Source organism: Macaca fascicularis, chromosome 6 (assembly GCF_037993035.2).
Source record: "Macaca fascicularis isolate 582-1 chromosome 6, T2T-MFA8v1.1".
Taxonomy (NCBI): domain Eukaryota; kingdom Metazoa; phylum Chordata; class Mammalia; order Primates; family Cercopithecidae; genus Macaca; species Macaca fascicularis.
Window position 1 is genome coordinate 89,436,357 of NC_088380.1, and position 22,846 is coordinate 89,459,202.

At 35.5% G+C, this 22,846-nt stretch overlaps 1 pseudogene; it reads left to right on the forward strand.

Moving 5' to 3' along the window:
* The first annotated feature begins 10,183 nt into the window (after positions 1-10,183).
* Positions 10,184-11,066, forward strand: LOC102128592 (large ribosomal subunit protein uL18 pseudogene; annotated as a pseudogene).
* Positions 11,067-22,846: the final 11,780 nt, after the last annotated feature.

The window sequence follows — 22,846 nt, forward strand, 5'->3', positions numbered from 1 at the left end:
TTTCTCTTGCTTTTAGGGATAGATTCTGAAAGTAATATTTCCTAGTAATTTTCCACATATATAGTTTAACATGCACTAGTATAAAAATCAGTCAAGGTAATTTCTCTACAGTCCCTGCTGTACCTTATGTTTTTACTCTCAATTCAGTTTATCTGTGTTCTCTCTCTGCATCTCCGTCTTTCTGTGTCCATCTCCCTCTCCAGGTTCTCTCTCTCTCTTTAATCTCACTGCAAGTTTGATATTTTATTATCCATTTCAAGTGCGGACTTGTTGATTCTCAATTTTGTGTTGGGTTTATTTGCCATTGTGTTTGTTCATTTATTTTAAAATTATCTTCTAAGTTTACTTCTGTTGTTTTCTTGTTTTCAACTTCTGAGTTAGACACTCATTAATTTTAAGCTCTTTTATTGTCTTAGGTAATTCTTTTCCAATTTATGCATTTGAAGTTATAAATTTACTTTTATCTACCCTAATTCACCATATTTTACAAAATGCAATAGTGTTTAAATTACGTTTTACTTTTCTGTGTCTTTTAAATTTGCATTACAATTTATCCTGTTATTTTTGAGATATTTAGAAATGTATTCTTGAGTTTCAATTCATTTTCTGAATGGGTGCTATATATGTTTTTGTTGTTGTTGTTGTTGTTGTTGTTGTTTTCTGGTGCCCAGAATATACTAACTACCTAGGACTGCCTATGCTACCTTGAAAATCCTTGGCTTAATAATGGAATCTCTTATTCATTTCCTCCAATTTGCAAATGGCCTGGGTTTAATTGTCTCATTAATAGCAACACTGGTGTCACCGTGCCTCATAAGATACCTCTAGTGTCTGCATCCTCTTCTCCTTTTCATTCTTTTTCTTTTGATGGGCCATTGTACATGTGGTGGATATATATTTTTTACTTTTTCTGAGTACAGCAATGCATTAAAATTGATTATATCCGGAATGTAATTATTTAAAAAAAAGATAATCCCTTCAAGCAGATAAAATGAGACTTTTTAATTAATATACAAATATTTCCATCACTGAAGTATATGTAATTTGAGGGAAATGGTATTTAATAACGTGATAAGTATTGGCATATATACAATTTTGTAGCGGTAGTAAACAAATTTGAGATAAAAATACAAAACATCATTAAAAGAATCATTTATTTTATTACTTGATTATAAACACAATAATCATGCTCACAAACCATCATTGAATGTGATTCTAGAAAATAGACCAGGCATATAACTGTATTAAATTTTATGCAGACTTCTCTTGGAAATATCTTGGGTATTTAAATTAGTAAAAACATACAATATTTATAATATGCTAATTATTAAAATTAATAATTGCTTCACACAGTCATTGAAGTCTCTTCCATCCCCCTCATTGGTCCTTACTCTGGGTAACTATCAATGTCTTATTTCTTCATTCCTATTTGCAAAGTTGCACGAGATTTTGTGCAAAGTATACAGCCCTCTTTTCTGTCTCCAGTAAAACTTCACAATTGAATAAATGGTAAGGTACCCCTTTTTCAGTTATAATTTTATTCACACGAATTTCATTACAGAATTTCATAAAAATTAATAATCTCAAATTCTCAACCTTAACACCACAGACTACCTCAGCTGCAGTAGATTTCATTTCTAATTTATTGAAAAATTAAAGAAAAATCATATTTACTTTCTTGGCTATGTTTTTTTTTTTTTCTTTCCTTGCTTATGGTCTCTTCCATTCTCTCTTGATCCTTTTATTTTATATTGTCACCCAATATCAAGTATTTCTACTTAGTAAGACTGACCTTTCTGGCCATGTCCACAGTTGAGTGTTCTCCCAGTTTGATGTGAGTCTTCCTTTATCACTTGTCTTTCTTTTAACTTTATTTTAAATTTCTCTTTTTCTATTATTTTTTCCTAGATCTACAAATATACTCACCAATCATAGACAGAGTGGACCAGAAATGTTTCCTTTACAATAAGCTCCTTTCCCAATATTTTGAGATAAGAAATAATGGAATAAGAAGGCAGAGGTATAACTTTTAAAGCTTTTTTAGTTTAAAAAAGAAGTTATGTTGTGTTTAGAGATGGAAATGCTCTGTTAAAAAACTGAATTAAAAAGTCTCTGACTCATTTATAAGGAGACATAAATCCAATGAAAATCATATTTTAAAAAATTCTTAATTATGGTGCAACCTACTACAAAAATGTTACTTTATATGTTTTTAAAAGAGGCAGCCTGAGAAATGGTTAATCTACTTCTCACTCAGTGTTTCAGCATGCTTCTTGTGCCATTCACTGTTCTATACAATTTTTTTACAGAGCTGTATCAGAATATACTATTAAGTGCATTATAAAAGATTACAATGTTATTTCTTTTAGCACGCTATTTATGTTTACTACTGACTTCAAAGGACATTCAGGATGTAGAAGAGTTATTTTCCCAAGGGTACAAAGAAAAAATAATCCTGACAGCAATTCTCATAGACAAGTGATTCAGAGGCAGTTTTAGCAAACATATAGTCTCCTTTTAACCAGAAATGATTTGTGTGTTTTCTTGAGGCAATGTCTATTTGTAGCAGTGTTAACATTGACATCAGTAGCTAGAAAATGACAGCAAAAGACAAACGATCCTCAGGTGTAAAAATCAGCAACTGAGATTCTTGGCCTTTTGGAAAATGTCAGGATGACCAAGAATGACTGCAGATCACAAAGGGGCCGCAAACTGAAACCTTTACTTAGATAAAGGTCATACCCCTACAATGATCTTTGTAGCATTCTAAGAGTGGCAACTTCATTAAAACTGATGTCCAGGAGAGTCAAGGAGAGAACGTAGCTGATAGTCCCCAGGACATAGAGAATACTCTTTAGATTGTGTGTGTATGTGTGTGTGAGAAAAACTTATTCTCCCCCCCACCCCCGTTAAAACTTCATGATGGAAATCATACTTCATTAAGAAAGAAAGGCATTGTGTTTCTATATTCTTTTAGTAGGAAAACTGAAAAAGAATGAAGAAGGACATGTTCATGTGTTTCATATAGAACATGTCCTTTTTCATTCTTTACTTCTATATGATATAGAAATATTAGAAGGAGGTGGGTAGAGAGGATAAAAAAGGCCATTTTCAAACAGTCATCACTCAGTTAGCTGAGCTAAAATGCTGATGAATACTATTAGTACCTGCAGTCATCTACCATTTTCTATAAAATGGGTGGCTCTTCTTACACTTGATCTTAGCCAAAAGGCCGAGAAGCGATCAAGTGGGTGGGTTTTCTCTATTAAACTGCTCTTTTTTTCTGGTGTTTAGGGCACATCTTTATGAACCAAAATAAATGAAGGAAGGAGTGAATGGATGAATAAGAAAACAGTTGCCAGCATCTATATAAAGGCAGCCAACAAAATAAGAAAAATATGGAAGAATATGGGAAATATGAATTTAAATATTGAAGAATTAAAGGTAAGTGATTATCTCCACTTCTGGTAAATACACATTTAGTAATCCTAGAACATCATTTGAAATCATAATTCATCACTTCCTTCATTTGTGTATCATCGCTGATGAATAATCTTTTGTACACATTTGCTCTGAGAACCACAGTTAATGTTTTAAACAGTCAAGAATTTCTCAAAAGGTCACAATTTCTTCTGAATCACTTCTTATTACCATTTCATATAATGCAATTAAAATATAAAGTGGCTAATAATGGACCAAAGACTCAATAATATAGCAACATTACTAACACCAAAGGGAATGCCCCAAAGAACCAATGCTAATTTAAGAGACAATTAAATAACTAAATTGTTAAATACAATTTATAGGAGAACAATGATTTGGACTGAGCTTTTTGTGCTAGGTCCAAGACAGCAAACCAAAATAGAGTTGCTCATTCTGACATTCCACACCACCAAGACAAACTGTTTCTCTGACCTTCTAAGAAATCAGGAGAGAAAAATAACCAAATCCCCAGAAAGACCGGTTTTTATTGGCCTATAAGAGAGTTCATTGTACCTTAACTTTTATAAGGAGAGCAACCCATTTGTTTTTTGTTATATGTTTCTGCTTTCCCTATCCCTTTCTGCCTATAAAGCCAAATTTATTTGCATCGCTCATTAGGGCACTCATTCTGTTTTATAGAATAAGGTATTTCCCAATTCTAGAATTGCAAATAGAACTCCATTAAGTTCTGTAAACTAAATTTGTTGCAATTTTGTCTTTTGGCAGTTTTGGAGACTGACAGAGAAACCTAAAGGACACTTCTGACAACCCCAAAGACTCCTTGAGGAATGGAGGAGAGGTGCCTCTGACTCCTTTCTGAGATCCCCTGTCTTCCTCATGAAGTCCTGAGGGCTGTGTCAGCTGAAACATCATGAAGTGCCTACATTTGGAAAGAACAGCCTTATTTCTCATAAAGGGTTGCAGCCTGCAGGCTGGACATCCTGTAGCCTACTCCCTGGAAGGCTGGGAAGAGTAGCCTCCTGTCAGAAGCTGAGTGCAAGCGCTTTGAGAGAGGGAAAGATAAGACAAGAATGCTAAATGCCTTGGCTAGGTATGCATAGTCAATAAGCTATAGGAGGAGTCATGAATATTTATGAAAGGAGAAATGTGTATGTGCAATTGAGCTTCATGTTTCATCATGAGCCACATGTTAAAAAAATGATGCCATTAGCATGATCCAAGGGTGGGTGAGCAGAGGACAAGAATCCCTCATTGTGCATTCTCTACCAGTCAGCCAAAACCAGTCCAGAGATGGTGGTCAGTTTTTACAAAGAGATGGATTGTGAAACAAGTAAACTGTCACATCATACTGCAAAGAGGGAGGGGGCGACCACTCACAGCCTCAGATGACTTGCTAAAGGATATAAAGGAATGAGTCATCAGTTTCTTGTTTTCTAGAAATAGCTTTTGCTTACTCCTTAGAAAATAGTAATTCTAATTCAAAGTTAATAAGGAAGGGGCATACTGAGTCATGTCTGGGAATTCAGTTTTTAAAGTTTCTCTAGGGACTTCTTGGCCAAAAGAAAGTCCATTCAGTCGATTGTGGGCTTTAGGATTTTATTTTTATTTCAAAATTTTAAGTTCCTCAGAAGTCAAACTCTTCTCTTTCAAGAGTAAGCCCCCCAGTAATTTTGATTTTCGAATCCAGGGTTAGTTTGTGCTGTGAAAGAATGCATGATCTTGATGTGTATACCATACTGAGTGTTAGTTTTTGCTGTGAGAGAGCACATGACCTTGGGGTGTGTCCTGGGGGTTAGCTTGTGTTGTGAGATTGCATGACCTTTGGATGTATACTGAGGGTTAGTTTGTTTTGTGAGAAAGCATGTGACCTTTTGGGATTTGTAGTGGTGATGAGTCACTGGCAAGAGCTTTAGTTTTAAAGGTAATTTGCTGTGACTGTGGTAAGTTGCAGGGTCTGTGAACTATGACTTTTGAAATTCACAGCAATTTGTATTATATCTTTTTTGTTCCTTTTTTTTTTTTTTTTGCATGTTAAGGTAGGGGGAAATTATTGGCCAAGTTAGTCAAGCGGAGCTGACGCACAAGCCATAACTTGACTGGTGGGCAAGATTCGGGCACTTAAAAGCTATTAGAGCACATAACACCAAAAAATAAGACTGCTGTGGGAGGATAAACTAGACACAGAGCTTGATAGCACCCAACAGCCTGAAGAAAATGTTCCTGCAATGAGGTTTGCTGTAAAAGCATTACATGACCCAACCCTGTGGTGTTTCCCTCTTGGGGTTTTATCTTGGCTGGAAGACACTGAAGATTCAATGTAAAAATAAAATCCTTGATTTCTCTAGAATTAAGTAATCTATTTTCCAGCTATGCTTGCCTTTTACATGTATAAGTATTAGGTTTGGGAAGCAGAAAACAATTACAAAAATGATGAAATATCACTAAAGACAATTTAAAATTAAGTTGGCCATTATGTGGAAATTCCGGATAAACAACTCAACACTTTAAAAAATGCATCTAAAAATGAGGGCTCCCAGATCAGGCCCATACAGGGATGCCTACCCCTGTGTGGAAACTTCTAAAAATTTTTTAAGAAACTGTTATTTTTCTCTTTAAAAAAAGACTCTTTACAAGAAACAGACGAAAAGCTTAAGCAACTAATTGAGAAGAAAAATGTAATCTACTAACCTTTTCACTTAGTTACTATTCCACTCCAAAGGTGAAAGGAAAACTACATGAACTATCTATAAAGGTTTGGCCCTCAGGTAAATCAAGTTTGTGTCTTCTTTTTTAGAAATATCCACACTGAGTTTCAGTATTAAAAATGCTTCTTTTGCCCCATTAGTTAATGAGCTGCATCTTAAGGTCGGTAATGCAGTAAAGACATAAGCTAAATTGAAAAAATTGAACAAAATCAATTTTCAAAATATCCTTTCCTGGCATTTATCTGTCTCTTTTGAAACTCTGTAAAAAAAAAAAAAATTTACACCTATAAAGGAAAACCACTAGAAATTCTTACAATAATACAGAACATTGGTCTAAACAAGCCCCACTTTTGACCATTTTGTCTTAACTAGGCATCTTACCTATAATTTCTTTTTCTGGATATAGAATCACGTCATCTGCAAAAAGAGATAGTTAGACTTCCCCTCTTCGTATCCTATTTGGATGCTCTTTTTTCTTTCTTTCTTTCTTTTTTTTTTTTTTTTTTTTTTTTTTTGAGATGGAATTTTGCTCTTGTTTCTCAAGCTGGAGTGCAATAGTATGATCTTGGCTCACTTCAACCTCCATCTCCAGGGTTCAAACGATTCTTCTGCCTCAGCCTCCCAACTAGCTGGGATTACAGGCATCTGCCACCACAGCTAGCTAATTTTTATATTTTTAATAGAGATGGAGTTTCACCCTGTTGGCCAGGCTGATCTTGAATTCCTGACCTCCGGTGATACACCTACTTCAGTCTCCTAAAATGCTGGGACTGCAGGTGTGAGCCACTGTACCTGGCCCTTGTATGCCTTTTATTTCTTTCTCTTGCTGGATTGCTCTGGCTAGGTCTTTCAATACTATGTTAAATAGGAGTGGTGAGAGTGGGCATCCTTGTCTTGCTAGGATTTTCTTTGTTTTCTTTTACTTTTTTTTTTTTTTTTTTTGAGATGGAGTCTGGCTCTGTCGCCCAGGCTAGAGTGCAGTGGCCGGATCTCAGCTCACTGCAAGCTCCGCCTCCCGGGTTCACGCCATTCTCCTGCCTCAGCCTCCCGAGTAGCTGGGAGTACAGGCGCCTGCCACCTCGCCCGGCTAGTTTTTTGTATTTTTTAGTAGAGACGGGGTTTCACCGTGTTAGCCAGGATGGTCTTGATCTTGTGACCTCGTGATCCGCGTGATCCGCCCGTCTCGGCCTCCCAAAGCACTGGGATTACAGGTGTGAGCTACCGTGCCTGGACTCAATTATGTCATCATTATAGTAAACACTCATCAGCTCTTTAAGCATAGCCATTTTAAATCTTCTTATACACCATTAATTTCTTTATTCTAATGTTTTTCTGAAAGCTTTTTATAAGGAACTATAATCCTAAAGTGTTATCTCTTCAGGGAGATTCATGGAAAAGAAGGAAAGTACTCTGACAAATACAGATTTCTGATAACATTTAGATTATAACATTGGACCAGGTAGGAATTTCTAGAACTCTATTGGATTTGTGAAACTGCTCATCAAGAACAAGCAAAACAAGAATTAATTACATGAGACAGAATGAACTGATACAAAAATTATAAATTTATGCATCTTATTAATTTGAACTATTGCTTTTAAAAAATGCTTTGCTTTTCAGATTTAAGGATTATTTTTTTCTTTTGAGCTATGTATGGTTGATAGAAATTTAGTAAAGTCTATTCTTGTGAACAAAAATGGAAACATTTACTTTTTCTCCCTATCTTATCCATCCAGAATTTAGAAACTATTCAGGAATATTGTTATTTTAAGGAAACATAATTATTTTGATAAGCTAAATTATAATAAACTCTCTTTATAACAAGATACCATTAGAAATACTGGTTATATTACCAAAGCTTTAACAGGGATGTCATATTTGAGGATTCACGTAGAATGAATCTATAGGTACTGCAGGTGAAGTCTGAAGTCTGGTTTGATTTGACTTTTTAGCCGTGAGAGATTTTTAAAGTCCAGTCTAAGATTCTCTGTCAAAAGTTCCAGTAAAGTCAACTTCCAAAGAGCCTATGTGGTCAATGTCTATTCTTTCTATACTTATGTAAATAATCCGACCAAGTTTAATGAAACTGTACTGGTTTTGCAGACACATTGATTTCATTCCATTTATCTTTGTTAGAAATGAGGGTAACTGTAGAGAGAAAAAAAATTATGTTTCTGAAGGAAAACTATAGGTATACTTGTTATTAGATTGTAGTCCTTTTTATTGTTTTCAAGTTTTTATGATTTACCTTTATACAGGATTGGATCCTGAATTCTTTGAATTTCCTCCAACATCTGGCTACAGCTCTCCAACTGAGAACAACAATTGCTCTATTCCTGAAGCCCTACAACCTGAAGCTGGAAAACATGATGTAAAATTCACACTTGCAATTTTCACACCCTTGTCTCACGCCCAGTATGTGGGTCACACAGAAAATTTACCAAAATCCTTCATGCCATAATCAGAGACATTCAAAGTGCAAACAAGGAGGATATATTAATGATTTTCTTCTGTGAGTGGTTTTTCCCTGAGACATCAGAACAGGAGTTTCCATCATAGTAGGACTCTGACCCTTACTTTTTCCTTGTTCATGCCTACCCTTTTTGCTATATATATAGTATTTTGCTATATATATATACTATATATATAGTATTTTATATATAGTATTTTGAATAATACTATACATACAAATTCAGTCAGCAGCTTCTGTGAATAACTTGATGAAATGTTGAATCTGTCATGTCAAATCCAAATATTTACTTCACCCAAGGAATTCTTTAATCCACTAGTGAGTAACTTGATCAATACCCACTGTGCAACTGTTGTTCAAATTATGCCACAGGTCCCTTTTATAGAATAAAATTTGTATACCCGTTTATTCTTACTCCCTGTTTTAGTAACCTGTCATGGGATGCTAGATTTTCTACTACCTGAACAGAAATGAGTCTGTAAGGTTGATGGCACTTATTGCATATGGATAAATACATCAGGTGTTATACAAATTCAGTTGCAAAAAAGTAGTGAACAGATTGCTTGGTTAAGTTAGGTGAGATTTCTTGTCTGACTCATTCTTTGTCTATTAAATTTTGGTTGGTTTGGTTTATGGTGACCCTAGCTAAGGGACATACTCCAAACTCTTGGCATTATCCTCTTGACGGTCCTAATAGTAGTCTTCATGGTGTAATACACCCTCTCAAAAAGTCTTAAATGTCCACATGCAGCCATCTGCTGAATACTAAGTGGCCTTTATGGATGGAATAATAAAACCTTCAAGTAACATATGACAATAAAAACACTGTAAATTATGAACGTTGTGTCAAAACCCAAATCCCAAAATGATGGTGACTGAGAGTAGCATTAGTGCTATAGGTTTTGGTTCTACTTGAGATCCTAACTAAAAAGGGGAAATTGTTCAATAAAATGTGTAAGAGACCATTGGTTTGAACTTTCTGTTCCAGGCCCAACAACTAAACCCAAACAGAGTTGCTCATGCTGACATTCCACATGATGAAACCAAAACTAAGTGTTTATCTGACCTTCCAAGAAATCAAGAGAAGGAAAGAACAGCCAAATCCCTATATAGGACATTTTTAGCCAGCATAATAACAAAGTCATCTTTGCTTTAACCTTTACAAGGAAAGTAACTCTGAAGTGACCAGTCTGCTTCATCTTCTGTATTTTTGCTTTCCTCAGCCCTTTCTCTCTATAAATCCAAAAATGCTCAATATGAGGTTATGTTATAGGAGTTATTAAGAAATTATTTTAAGCAGATACAGAGGAAAAAGGGTCCTTGGAAAATTTTTGTTTCTTTTAAAGCAGCTCCAGAAACATTTATTGTCTAGCAGGGAAGCCCTGGCTCTCAGAGGCTCAGGGAATTGGTTTGATCAGGGAACATTTGATATGCAATTGCAAGCCATTAATACCTGGGTTCCACATACTGCATCTGAGCAAGGGCCATGGCCATTTGCACTCCCTAGTGCTGCTGGGCCTGTTGGTCTCTGTCAGGCCGTGGATGCAGGTCTCTGTTCAGCAGGATGGGGTTTGTTAAAGTTGTTAAGAATCAGGCCCACTTTGAAAGATACCGGGTGAAATTTAGAAGACGACAAGAGGGCAAAACTGATTTCTGTGCTCGGAAATGCTTGGAGATACAGGATAAAAATAAATACAACACACCCAAATACAGAATGATAGTTTGTGTAACAAAGATATCATTTATTAGATTGCTTATGCTCGTATAGAAGGGGATATGATAGTGTGCGCATCATATGCATACTAACTGTCAAAATATGGTGTGAAGGTTGGCCTGACAAATTATGCTTTAGCGTGTTGGATTGACCTGCTGCTGGCCCACTGGCTTCTCAATAGATTTGGCAAGGACAAAATCTATGAAAGCAAAATGGAGGTGACTGGCAATGAATACAATGTGGAAAGCATTGATGGTCAGCCAGGTGCCTTTATCTGCTATTTGAATGCAGGCCTTGCCAGAAATACCACTGGTAATAAAGTTTTTGGTGCCCTGAAGGGAGTTTTCGATGGAGGCTTGTCTGTCCCTCATAGTACCAAACAATTCCTTGGTTATGATTCTGAAAGCAAGGAATTTAATGCAGAAGTACATCAGAAGCACATCATGGGCCAGAATGTTTTAGAGGATATACACTACTTAATGGAAGATGCTTACAAGAAACAGTTCTCTCAAAACATTAAATAAACAGCGTAACTCCAGACATGATGGAGGAGATGTATAAGAAAGCTTATGCTGCTATATGAGAGAATCTAGCCTATGAAAAGAAGCCCAAGAAATAAATTAAAAAGAAGAGGTGGAACCATACCAAAATGTCCCTTGCTCAGAAGAAAGATGGGGTAGCTCAAAAGAAGGCAAGATTCCTCAGAGCTCAGAAGTGCGCTGCTGAGAGCTAAACCAGAGTATTGTCTGAATTCAACTTTCTTTAGCCTACCTGTATCAAATAAAGATGGGGGCTGGTGGGGAGCACTTGTGAAGGTGACAGCCCAGGGACACAGCTGTACTAAAAGGCTAATATTTAAGCATGAGATTATAGAACGCTTCCCTGACACAACCTTTGCAGAATTATGACAGTATGAGAAATCTGACATAGCTGACTCCATCTTGCTTCTATCTTCTAAACTGTCCTTGCTTATTCTTTGGCATAACTAACTTTGGGAGCAATTTTGTTTATAGTTTAACTTTAAAGCAAGTATGATAACAGCCCTTCCTAAACGTACTCTCTCCATGCTTGGTAACAAAAACTACCTTTGTAAAACTAACAAATTAAGGCCAGGCACGGTGACTCACGCCTGTAATCTCAGCACTTTGGGAGGCAGAGCCAGGTGGATCACGAGGTCAGGAGACCGAGACCATCCTGGCTAACGTGGTAAAACCCCGTCTCTACTAAAAATACAACAACAACAACAACAAAAAATGAAATTAGCCAGCCGTGGTGGTGGGTACCTGTAGTCCCAGCTACTCAGGAGGCTGAGTCAGGTGAATGGCATGAAACCGAAAGGCGGAGCTTGCAGTGAGCCGAGATCGCGTCACAGCACTCCTCCAGCCTGGGTGACAGAGAGACAGACTCTGTCTCAAAAAAAAAAAAAAAAAAAAAAAAAAAAAAAAGAGAGAGAACCTGCATTCTGATGTACCAGCTGGTGCCAACTAGACTGTTAAACTGGTTCAATTTCTCTTGTAATCCCATCCAGAAACTCAGTGCAACGGGACAACTTTGACCCCCTATAATTCCATCACCAACCCAGTGAATATTCCCTATCCTCTAGCCCCCTGCCTGTCCTATTATTCTTAAAAAACTTAGCCTCCAAATTTGAAAGGTGTAATGAACTCCTGTCTGTTGACTGGCTCTGTGTTTACTATACTCTTTCTCTATTGCTATACGGCTGTGTTAGTAAATCAGTTGTATCTGTGCAGAGGACAAGAAGAACCCATTGGACAATTACATTCCATCCTCCACACTTTTCCATATCAATAGTACTCCAGGATAATAATAGTGGATTACAGATATAAGATCTACAAGATATATTTTTTTATTTTGTAAAAGTTCTTATTGAAGCTTAAAAACAACAGGGAAGACAAAACAAGACACCGGGAAAATTTTAAGCCTCCATGACCTACAAATACAGAAAACATTAAATGCAGTCCAATTCCTAGGATGATTATTTCAGATTTTCCGCATAGGTGTAATGGTTTCAGACATGGCAACTGGTGACAGCATTAAGACATCAAGAGGATATGAAATATTTATTACTTGTATGGTGGAGGTTTTCTGGAGAGAACAGAGTAGACTTCTTTTAAGGGTCAAGGGAAAACATTCCCTTCACCTTCTGAAGCTTTGATAAAAAATCGATGGCCAAAAGGAAGATTTATAGAAGAAATGGCATACAATTTATTCATGTGCTTGTGGGAGAACCACAAAGTTTTTATCACCAAATCCTCAGTGGGGTATAGAAGTTTGTATATTTCTTGTTTCAGAGGGAAAAGGGAGGTGGAGAATATTTGTAATTCTGTTGAGGGGCAATACATGATTATTAGGGAAAATTAATAAAGTAGGGAACAGAGATTAACTTGTAAATGGTTCTCCTTAGAAAATGAATGAGCCTGAGGGACAGACGCTGTCTCATGAAAGGGTCAGTTCAGGTGTTGCTACATTCTTCAGTCTTCTGCTCTGCAGCAGATAATCAGATAACAGAGATGAGAAGGAAAAACAATTGTTCTCCTTGGGTGGTCCATCTAGTCTCTGTGTAAATGAAGGAAACATTTTTTTTTTCAGTGTCTACTGATGTTTAAGGGCTTTTAATTCAAAATACCCACTATCACAGGGAGTCATTTTGGGGGTTGAAATATTTTGATTTGCTTCATTCTAAAAGAGGTCTGAAATGACTTAAGAGAGCAAGGAAATGAAACTGGTTCAGGGTTTTTATTACAGCTACTGGGTGGACACGGTGAGGCTTCCTAGGCACAATCATGGACTCCTCACCAGTGACAAAAGAAGCAGAACCCAAGATTTCTTACCAGCTTGACCAGAGGGATGGCACCGGGGAACAGGGAAGAACGAGGCAGAAAAGCTTCCAGTAGTCAAACATCAAAATTTGAGTCAGACTCCTTACCATACATATTAACATAAAACCTCACAGCAAAGGCATATTGAGCTCAATTTCTATTACTAGATACATAACTTTTTCAATAAAAAAAAAGAAGAAAAAAAACAAGAAAACAAATATTATCAGGAGTCAAAACAACAAGCTAACTATCAGAACATGAGTTATGGCACAGGTCTTGAAAATATCAGAGAGGGATTTATAATAACTATGATTGATATATTAAGGAGTCTAATGGAAAAATAGATGCAAGAACAGATGGGTAATGAAGTAAATAGATAAAAACTTCAAGAAGCAATCAAAATAAATGTAGGAAATCAGAAACATTGTAACAGAAATGAAGAATGCCTTAAATAGGTAGACAGCAAATGGATTTGAAAAGAATCATTGAGCTTGAAGATATTTCAGTGCAAACTTCTCAAACTAAAATGCAAAGTAAAGAAGGAATAATAATGAAAACAAAAACTGCAGCAACAAAACCAAACAGAATATCCAGAACTGTGGGATAATTTCAAAAATATAACATTTGCTTTATTGGAATATTGGAAGGAGCAGAAGGAAGGAATCAAGCAGAACCATTTGAGCAGTAATAGTTGAAAACTTTCCAGTTGTAATAAAAAATACCAAACCACAGTCCAAGAAGCTCAGATAATACAAAGCAGGATGAATGCAAAAAATGAAAATAAAAAAATAAAAACAAACAAACAGAAAACTAAACCTAGGCATACCATATTCAAATGTCAATAAACCAAAGATAAAGAGAAGATCTTAAAGAACTCGGAGGAAAGTAAACACCTTACTTACAATGAAATAAAGTTAAGAATTACACTGAACTTTTCATTAAAAACATATCATCATGAGAGAATAGAAGGAAATATTTAAAGTATTGAAAGAAAAATTCCCAACCTATAATTTTATATCCAATGAAATTATCTTTATCAAGTACAGGGAAATAATTTCTGAGACAAAAAAAAAAAAAAAATAGGAGTGTGTTGACAGCATATCCACCTTTCAAGGAAGATCATTGAGAATAACTCAAATAGAAACTGAAACATTATTTTTTTAATTTTTAATTGATCTAAAAATAACTGTATTTAAAGTAATAATACTAGTAATATATTTGCTGACTGTAAAGTTGAGTAGATAAAATAAATGAAAGCAATGACAAAAGAAATGGAAAAAAAAAATTGACAATGCACCAGTATCAGCCACCTTTACTACACATGAAGTGTCATAGTATTAATTGAAGGTTTGTATGTATTAGGTAAAAAGCATATTATGATCTCTAGGGAATTCTCCAAAATTAAAAATGTAAATGCAATTGATATGATAAAAGAGAAGGTAAACTGGAATAGAAGAAAATGCCCAATTCAAAGACAGTAGAAAAAGTAAAAACAAGTGATGTGAAAAAGGAGGCTGAGTGCGGTGGCTCACGCCTGTAATCCCACCACTTTGGGAAGCCAAGGCATGGGGATCACGAGGTCAAGAGATCGAGACCATTCTGGCCAGCATGGTGAAACTCCATCTCCACTAAAAACACAAAAATTAGCTGGGCGTGGTGGCATGTGCCTGTAGTCCCAGCTGCTCAGGACGCTGAGGCAGGATAATCACTTGAAGCTGTGAGGCAGAGGTTGCAGTGAGTCTAGATGGTGCCACTGCACTCCAGCCTGGTGACAGAGCAAGACTCCGTCTAAAAAAAAAAAAGAAGAAGAAGAAAAAGAAAATAGTTACAAATATGGTAATACTAACCCAACTATATCAATACTTATTTTAAACAAGAATTTTGAAATAGACCAATTTAAGAATATAGATTGTCAGAAAACATTCTTAGAAAGACAAATAATATATTGTCTATAAGAAACTCATTTTAAATATAAAGACAGAGATATAGACTGAAAACATAAAATGTGGTACATATATACCATGGAATACTATGCGGCCATAAAACAGAATGAGATCATGTGCTTTGCAAAACATGGATGGAGCTGGAAACTATTATCCTTAGCAAACTGACACGAGGACAAAAAAACAAAAACCACATGTTCTCATTTATAATTGGGACCTAAATTATGAATTCATGGACACAATGAGGGGAACAACTGACACTGGGGCCTACCTGAAATCAGAGGGTAGGAAGATGGTATGGAGCAGAAAAAATTAAAAAATAACTATTGGGTACTAGGCTTAGTACCTGGGTGATAAAATAAACTGTACAACAAATCCCTGTGCCACGAGTTTACCTATATAACAAACCTGCATGTTTACCACTGAATCTAAAATAAAAGTTTTTTTTTTTTAAAGTTAAGATAGGTTAGAAGTAAAGTGATATTGAGTTCTATCTCAATAAAGCTGTTTTAAAAATGAAGAGAGAATGATATATCATACTACAGTAATTAAAATAAGCATGTAGTGGCTATATTAAATTCATATAAAGCAGGCTTCAGAAAAGTAAAGTTACAAAGGGCAAAGGGAAGCATTATATAGTCATTAAGTGGTCAATCTTCAGACTATCATTTACTGGTTATCCTGCTAAAAGTGGATCATCAAAACATGTAAAACAACAACAAAACAGACAAAATATATAAACAATAACAAAAAAAACCCTAATAGAACATCAAGAAAAATGGACATAAACTATTATAGTTGGAGACTTTAGCATCCTTCTTTAAGCAACTGATAAATTAAGGAGGCAGAAAATAAGTAAGGATAAAGTTGATCTGAGCAACACTATGAATAAACATAATTTAATTGACATTTATTGGATACTTCATGCAAAAATGGCATAATACACATTTTTCTCAAGCTCACTTAGAACATTTACCAACAGAGGTAATAGTATAGACAATAAAATATATCTTAAATTCAAAATAATATAAATTACACAAAGTATATTTTCTTTTTCTTTTTTTTTTTTATTATACTTTAAGTTCTAGGGTACATGTGCACAACTTGCAGGTTTGTTACATATGTATACTTGTGCCATGTTGGTGTGCTGCACCCATCAACTCGTCAGCACCCATCAACTCGTCATTTACATCAGGTATAACTCCCAGTGCTATCCCTCCCCTCTTCCCCGTCCCCATAATAGGCCCCGATGTGTGATGTTCCCCTTCCAGAGTCCAAGTGATCTCATTGTTCAATTCCCATCTATGAGTGAGAACATGTGGTGTTTGGTTTTCTGTTCTTGCGATAGTTTGCTGAGAAAGATGGTTTCCAGCTGCATCCATGTCCCTATAAAGGACACAAACTCATCCTTTTTTATGGCTGCATAGTATTCCATGGTGTATATGTGCCACATTTTCTTAATCCAGTCTGTCACTGATGGACATTTGGGTTGATTCCAAGTCTTTGCTATTGTGAATAGTGCCACATTAAACATACATGTGCATGTGTCTTTATAGCAGCATGATTTATAATCCTTTGGGTATATCCCCAGTAATGGGATGGCTGGGTCATATGGTACATCTAGTTCTAGATCCTTGAGGAATCGCCATACTGTTTTCCACAATGGTTGAACCAGTTTACAATCCCACCAACAGTGTAAAAGTGTTCCTATTTCTCCACATTTTCTCCAGCACCTGTTGTTTCCTGACTTTTTAATGATTGCCATTCTAATTGGTGTGAGATGGTATCATTGTAGTTTTGATTTGCATTTCTCTGATGGACAGTAATGACAAGCATTTTTTCATGTGCCTGTTGGCTGTATGCATGTCTTCTTTTGAGAAATGTCTATTCATATCCTTTGCCCACTTTTTGATGTGGTTGTTTGTTTTTCCCTCGTGAATTTGTTTGAGTTCTTTGTAGGTTCTGGATATTGGCCCTTTGTCAGATGAGTAGATTGCAAAAATTTTCTCCCATTCTGTAGGTTGCCTGTTCACTCTGATGGTAGTTTCTTTTTCTGTGCAGAAACTCTTTAGTTTAATTAGATCCCATTTGTCAATTATGGCTTTTGTTGCCATTGCTTTTGGTGTTTTAGACATGAAGTCCTTGCCCTTGCCTATGTCTTGAATGGTATTACCTAGGTTTTCTTCTAGAGTTTTTATGGTTTTAGGTCTAACATTTAAGTCTCTAATCCATCTTGAATTAATTTTCATATAAGGAGTAAGGAAAGGATCCAGTTTCAGCTTTCTACTTATGGTTAGCCAATTTTCCCAGCACCATTTATTAAATAAGGAATCCTTTCCCCATTTCTTGTTTTTCTCAGGTTTGTCAAAGATCACATGGCTGTAGATGTGTGGTATTATTTCTGAGGGCTCTGTTCTGTTCCATTGGTCTATATCTCTGTTTCAGTACCAGTACCATGCTGTTTTGGTTACTGTAGCCTTGTAATACAGTTTGAAATCAGGTAGCATGATGCCTCCAGCTTTGTTCTTTTGACTTAGGATTGTCTTGGCAATGTGGGGTCTTTTTTGGTTCCATATGAACTTTAAAGCAGTTTTTTCCAATTCTGTGAAGAAACTTGTTGGTAGCTTAATGGGGATGGCATTGAATCTATAAATTACCTTGGGCAGTATGGCCATTTTCACGATATTGATTCTTCCTATCCATGAGCATGGTATGTTCTTCCATTTGTTTGTGTCCTCTTTTATTTCACTGAGCAGTGGTTTGCAGTTCTCTTTGAAGAGGTCCTTTACATCCCTTGTAAGTTGGATTCCTAGGTATTTTATTCTCTTTTAAGCAATTGTGAATGGAAGTTCATCATGATTTGGCTCTCTATTTGTTTGTTACTGGTGTATAAGAATGCTTGTGATTTTTGCACATTGATTTTGTATCCTGAGACTTTGCTGAAGTTGCTTATCAGCTTAAGGAGATTTTGGGCTGAGATGATGGGGTTTTCTAAATATACAGTCATGTCATCTGCAAACAGGGATAATTTGACTTCTTATTTTTCCTAACTAAATACCCTGTATTTCTTTCTCTTGCCTGATTGCCCTAGCCAGAACTTCCAGCAATATGTTGAATAGGAGTGGTGAGAGAGGGCATCCCTGTCTTGTGCCAGTTTTCAAAGGGAATACTTCATAAAGTATATTTTCAAAACACAATGGAACTAAACTTTAAATCAATAACAGAAAAGTAGAAAATACTCAAATATTTGAAGATTAAATAACACATCCCCAATTAACACACAAAGATAAACTCTCAAGATAATTTTTAAAATATTTTGAACTAAATAAACATCAAAATAAAATATCAAAATTTGAGAGATAGTAAAAATAGTGCTCAAAGGAAAATATAGAGCATTAAAAACAATTTTGAATAACCAGAAAGATCTAAAACAACAATCTTAAGATTTCACGTTAGGAAATTAGGAAAAGAAGAGTGATATAAGCATAAAGTAAAAAGAAGAATATGAAAAATTTTAGCAAAAGTCAAGAAAAATAAAAATAAAAAAACATTTAAAAGTCAGCAAAACTAAAAGTTGGTTCTTTAAAAGATCATCACAATTGATTAATATCTAGCCAGGCTGAGCAATGAAAAAACATAAAGGAGAAGACAACAAAATCTTGTATGATACAGAGATGATAACTACTACTGTTATTAACAATATAAGTATCACAAAGTATACTACAAGAAATACCTTCTCACTCATTTGAAAACTTAGATAAAACGGATCTATTTGTTGAAAGACACAAACTGACAAACTGTACATGAGGAGAAATAGATAGCTTCAATAGGCTTATATCTACTAAAGATATTAAATCAATTATCAATAACTTTCAAAAAAAAAAAAAAAAAGAAGAAGCACCTGGCCTGGATGCACTGACTCGTGAGTTTTACCAAACATTTAAGGAAGAAAAATATCTTTACCACAATATTTTTCAGAAAATAGAAGCAGAGTAAAGAAGGTCTAATTCCATTTGTGAAACCAGAATTCTCCTAATACCAAAATTCATAAAGATATTACAAGAAGGGAAAACCAGAGATGAATATTGCTCATCAACACAGATGCAAAATTCTTCAACAAAACGTTAGTAAATAAAATCTGACAGTGTCTAAAATGAAGTAAACATGATGGTCAAGTAGGATTAATTTTAGATAACAAGCCTAGTTCAACATTTAAAAATAAAGCAATGTAATCTATCACACAGTAGGCTAAGGAAAAAAAAATATGATCATGCCAAATGATGTCAAAGGCATTTGACAAAATCCAACACTCATTTATAACAAAACTTTCATGGAGTTTAGGTATAAACATTTAAAACAGAAAAAGAACATCTGGAAAAAAACCTTCGTCTAACATCACATTTAATGATGAGAAAATAGGTACTTTCTCCCTTTAGAAAGCAAGGAAAGAATGTTTTCTGACACTATTTTCTATTGATAACCACACTAGAAGTCATATGTAGTGCAATAAGACAAGAAAGACTAATAAAAAAGTGTACAAATTAGAGAATAAGAAACAAATGTTCTTCTTTACAGATGACGTTATTATCTATGTAGAAAATCCTAAAGAATTTACAAAAAAAGAAGTTGGGAACTAATAAATGAGTATAGCAACATCCCAAGATAAAGTGTTAATGTGATATCCAAATGTCAAATGCATTCCTATATACCAATAATGAACAATTGAAATTTTAAATTTAAAAAATAGGGTTTATATTAGTACCAAAAAAAATTAAGTCTAAGCCTATCAAAATGTATTTAGAATCTATATGCAGAAAACCACAAAACTCTGATGAAATAAATCAAACATGTAAATAAATGAATAGACATTTAGCATTCAATAATTGGAAGATTCAAGATTTTTTACGTCAGTTCTTTCTAAGTTGATCTACAGAGACAATGTAATTCCAATTACTATCTCATAAGCTCCTATTTAGATTTTAACAAATGGATTATTTTCTTTTTTTTTTTTTTTTTTTTTTTTGAGACGGAGTCTCGCTCTGTCACCCAGGCTGGAGTGCAGTGGCCGGATCTCAGCTCACTGCAAGCTCCGCCTCCCGGGTTCACGCCATTCTCCTGCCTCAGCCTCCCGAGTAGCTGGGACTACAGGCGCCTGCCACCTCGCCCGGCTAAGTTTTTGTATTTTTAGTAGAGACGGGGTTTCACTGTGTTAGCCAGGATGGTCTCGATCTGCTGACCTCGTGATCCGCCCGTCTCGGCCTCCCAAAGTGCTGGGATTACAGGCTTGAGCCACCGCGCCCGGCCGACAAATGGATTATTTTCTTAATAAAGAAAAGCTCTAATCTGTGGAAAGAAAGGCAATAAACACTGTCATACTTAGTGCACTAATAAGTATCTATTTTGGGATCATATAAACAACAGGAAAGTCTAACTTTGAGGGAGAAATAAGAATGCAAAATACATAAAACCATAAAAAACCCTGGAAGCAAACCTAGGCAACATCATTCAGGACATAGGTATGGGCAAAGACTTCATGACTAAAATACCAAAAGCAATGGCAACAAAAGCCAAAATTGACAAATGGGATCTAATTAAACTAACAAGCTTCTTTCTGCACATCAAAAGAAACTATCATCAGAGTGAAGAGGTAACATACAGAATGGAACAAAACTTTTGTAATCTGTCCAACAGACAAAGAGCTAATACTCAGAATTTGCAAAGAACTTAAAGAAATTAACAAGAAAAAAACAAACTACCCCATCAATAATTGGGCAAAGGATATGAATCTACACTTCTCAAAATATGACATTTATGCAGCCAACAAACACGAAAGAAAGCTCATCATCATTGGTCATTAGAGAAATGCAAATCAAAACCACAATGAGAGACCATCTGACGCCAGATAGAATGGCGATCATTTGAAAGTCAGGAAGCCACAGATGCTCAAAAGGATGTGGAGAAAAAGGAAGACTTCTACACTATTGGTGGGAGTGTAAATTAGTTCAACCATTGTGGAAGACAATGTGGTGATTCCTCAAGAATCTAGAACCAGAAATACCATTTGACCCAGCAATCCCATCACTGGGTATATATCCAAAGGATTATAAATCATTCTACTGTAAAGAAACATGCACACATATGTTTATTGCAGCACTGTTCACAATAGCAAAAACTTGGAACCAACCCAAATGCCCATCAATCATACACTGGATAAAGGAAATGTGGCACATATATACCATGGAATACTATGCAGCCACAAAAAGGGATGAGTTCATGTCCTTTGCAGGGACATAGATGAAGTAGGAAACCATCATTCTTAGCAAACTAACACAAGAACAGAAAATCAAACACAGCATTTTCTCACTGATAAATAGAAGTTGAACAAGGAGAACACATTGACACAGGAAGGGGATACATCACACACTACGGCCTGATGGGGCTTATGGGGCTAGGGTAGGGATAGCATTAGGAGAAATATCTAATGCAGATGATGGGTTGATGGGTGCAGCAAACCATCATGGCACATTTATACCTATGTAACAAACCTAAATATTCGGCACGTGTATCCCATAACTTAGAGTAAAATTAAAAAAAAAAAAAAAGAGAGAGAGAGAATTTATCCTGGACTCAGACTACCACCTTGGGAGGGACTAGAACACTGAAAAGGCCACACTTCTTAGATCCACAGATGCTGTGCCTGCCAGCTAGTGAGGCTTAATAAAATAAAAGAGAATACCTCCTACTCCCATTCCTATCAACAGACCAACTACCAACCAATTAAAAACCAAGGTTAATAAGAGTGGTGTAGACAGTTAATTGCAAGAGACAAAGCATCTCTGTGACATAGTGCAAAAAGAGCACTAAAGTGACAGGGTGTCAAACTCTGAAGTGTTTAAAAACAAACAAAACAACTCTGGCAAACCAGCTTCCACTATAAATACAAGATTTTGCTAATAGAATTTGAAACATGTGATGTGCTAAGGGTAACGATAACATACAGACAAATAAACAAAACCTCAATACTAACCCAGCTCCTAACTGTAATAACTCAGAAACTCTCACTAAAGAACATTAGAAAAAAAAAAAAAATGTGTTCATGTGCAAGCTATTTATCCCAGTCTCTTCAGTCTTGCGCACACATCTGGTTTTCAACAAAACATAAATATTAAGTATATGAAAAGGAAAGATAAATCAGCCCCTCAAGAAAAAACAACCATGAGAAATAGGCTTAGGCATGACAGAAATATATGACAGGTTTTTGCTTTGTTTTTAAAGCATACCAAATATTTAAAACACTCAAGTAGAAAAGGCAGACAGCATGCAAGACCAGATGAGTAATTTCAGCAAAGTTATAGTTTTCATCTATAAAAAATAATCTAGTGGAAATGCTACAAAGGAAAAACATAGTTGTAGAAATGAAGAATGTCTTGGACTTTATTATGGTTAATTATATGTGTCAACCTGACACATATAATTTGTGATTGAATTGAATTGATTGAACTTGATTGAACTAAAGGATACCCAGATAGCTGGTAAAACATTATTTCTGGGTGTGTCTCTAAAGGTACATCTAAGAGATTAGTATTTGAACTGGTAGACTGAGTAAAGAAGCTTAACCTTACTAATGTGAGTAAGCATCATTCAAACCATCAAGGATCTGAAATGAAAAAAAAAAAAAAAAAGAGAGAGAGAGAGAGAAGGAGAAATTTGCTGTGTGCTTGAGCTGAGAC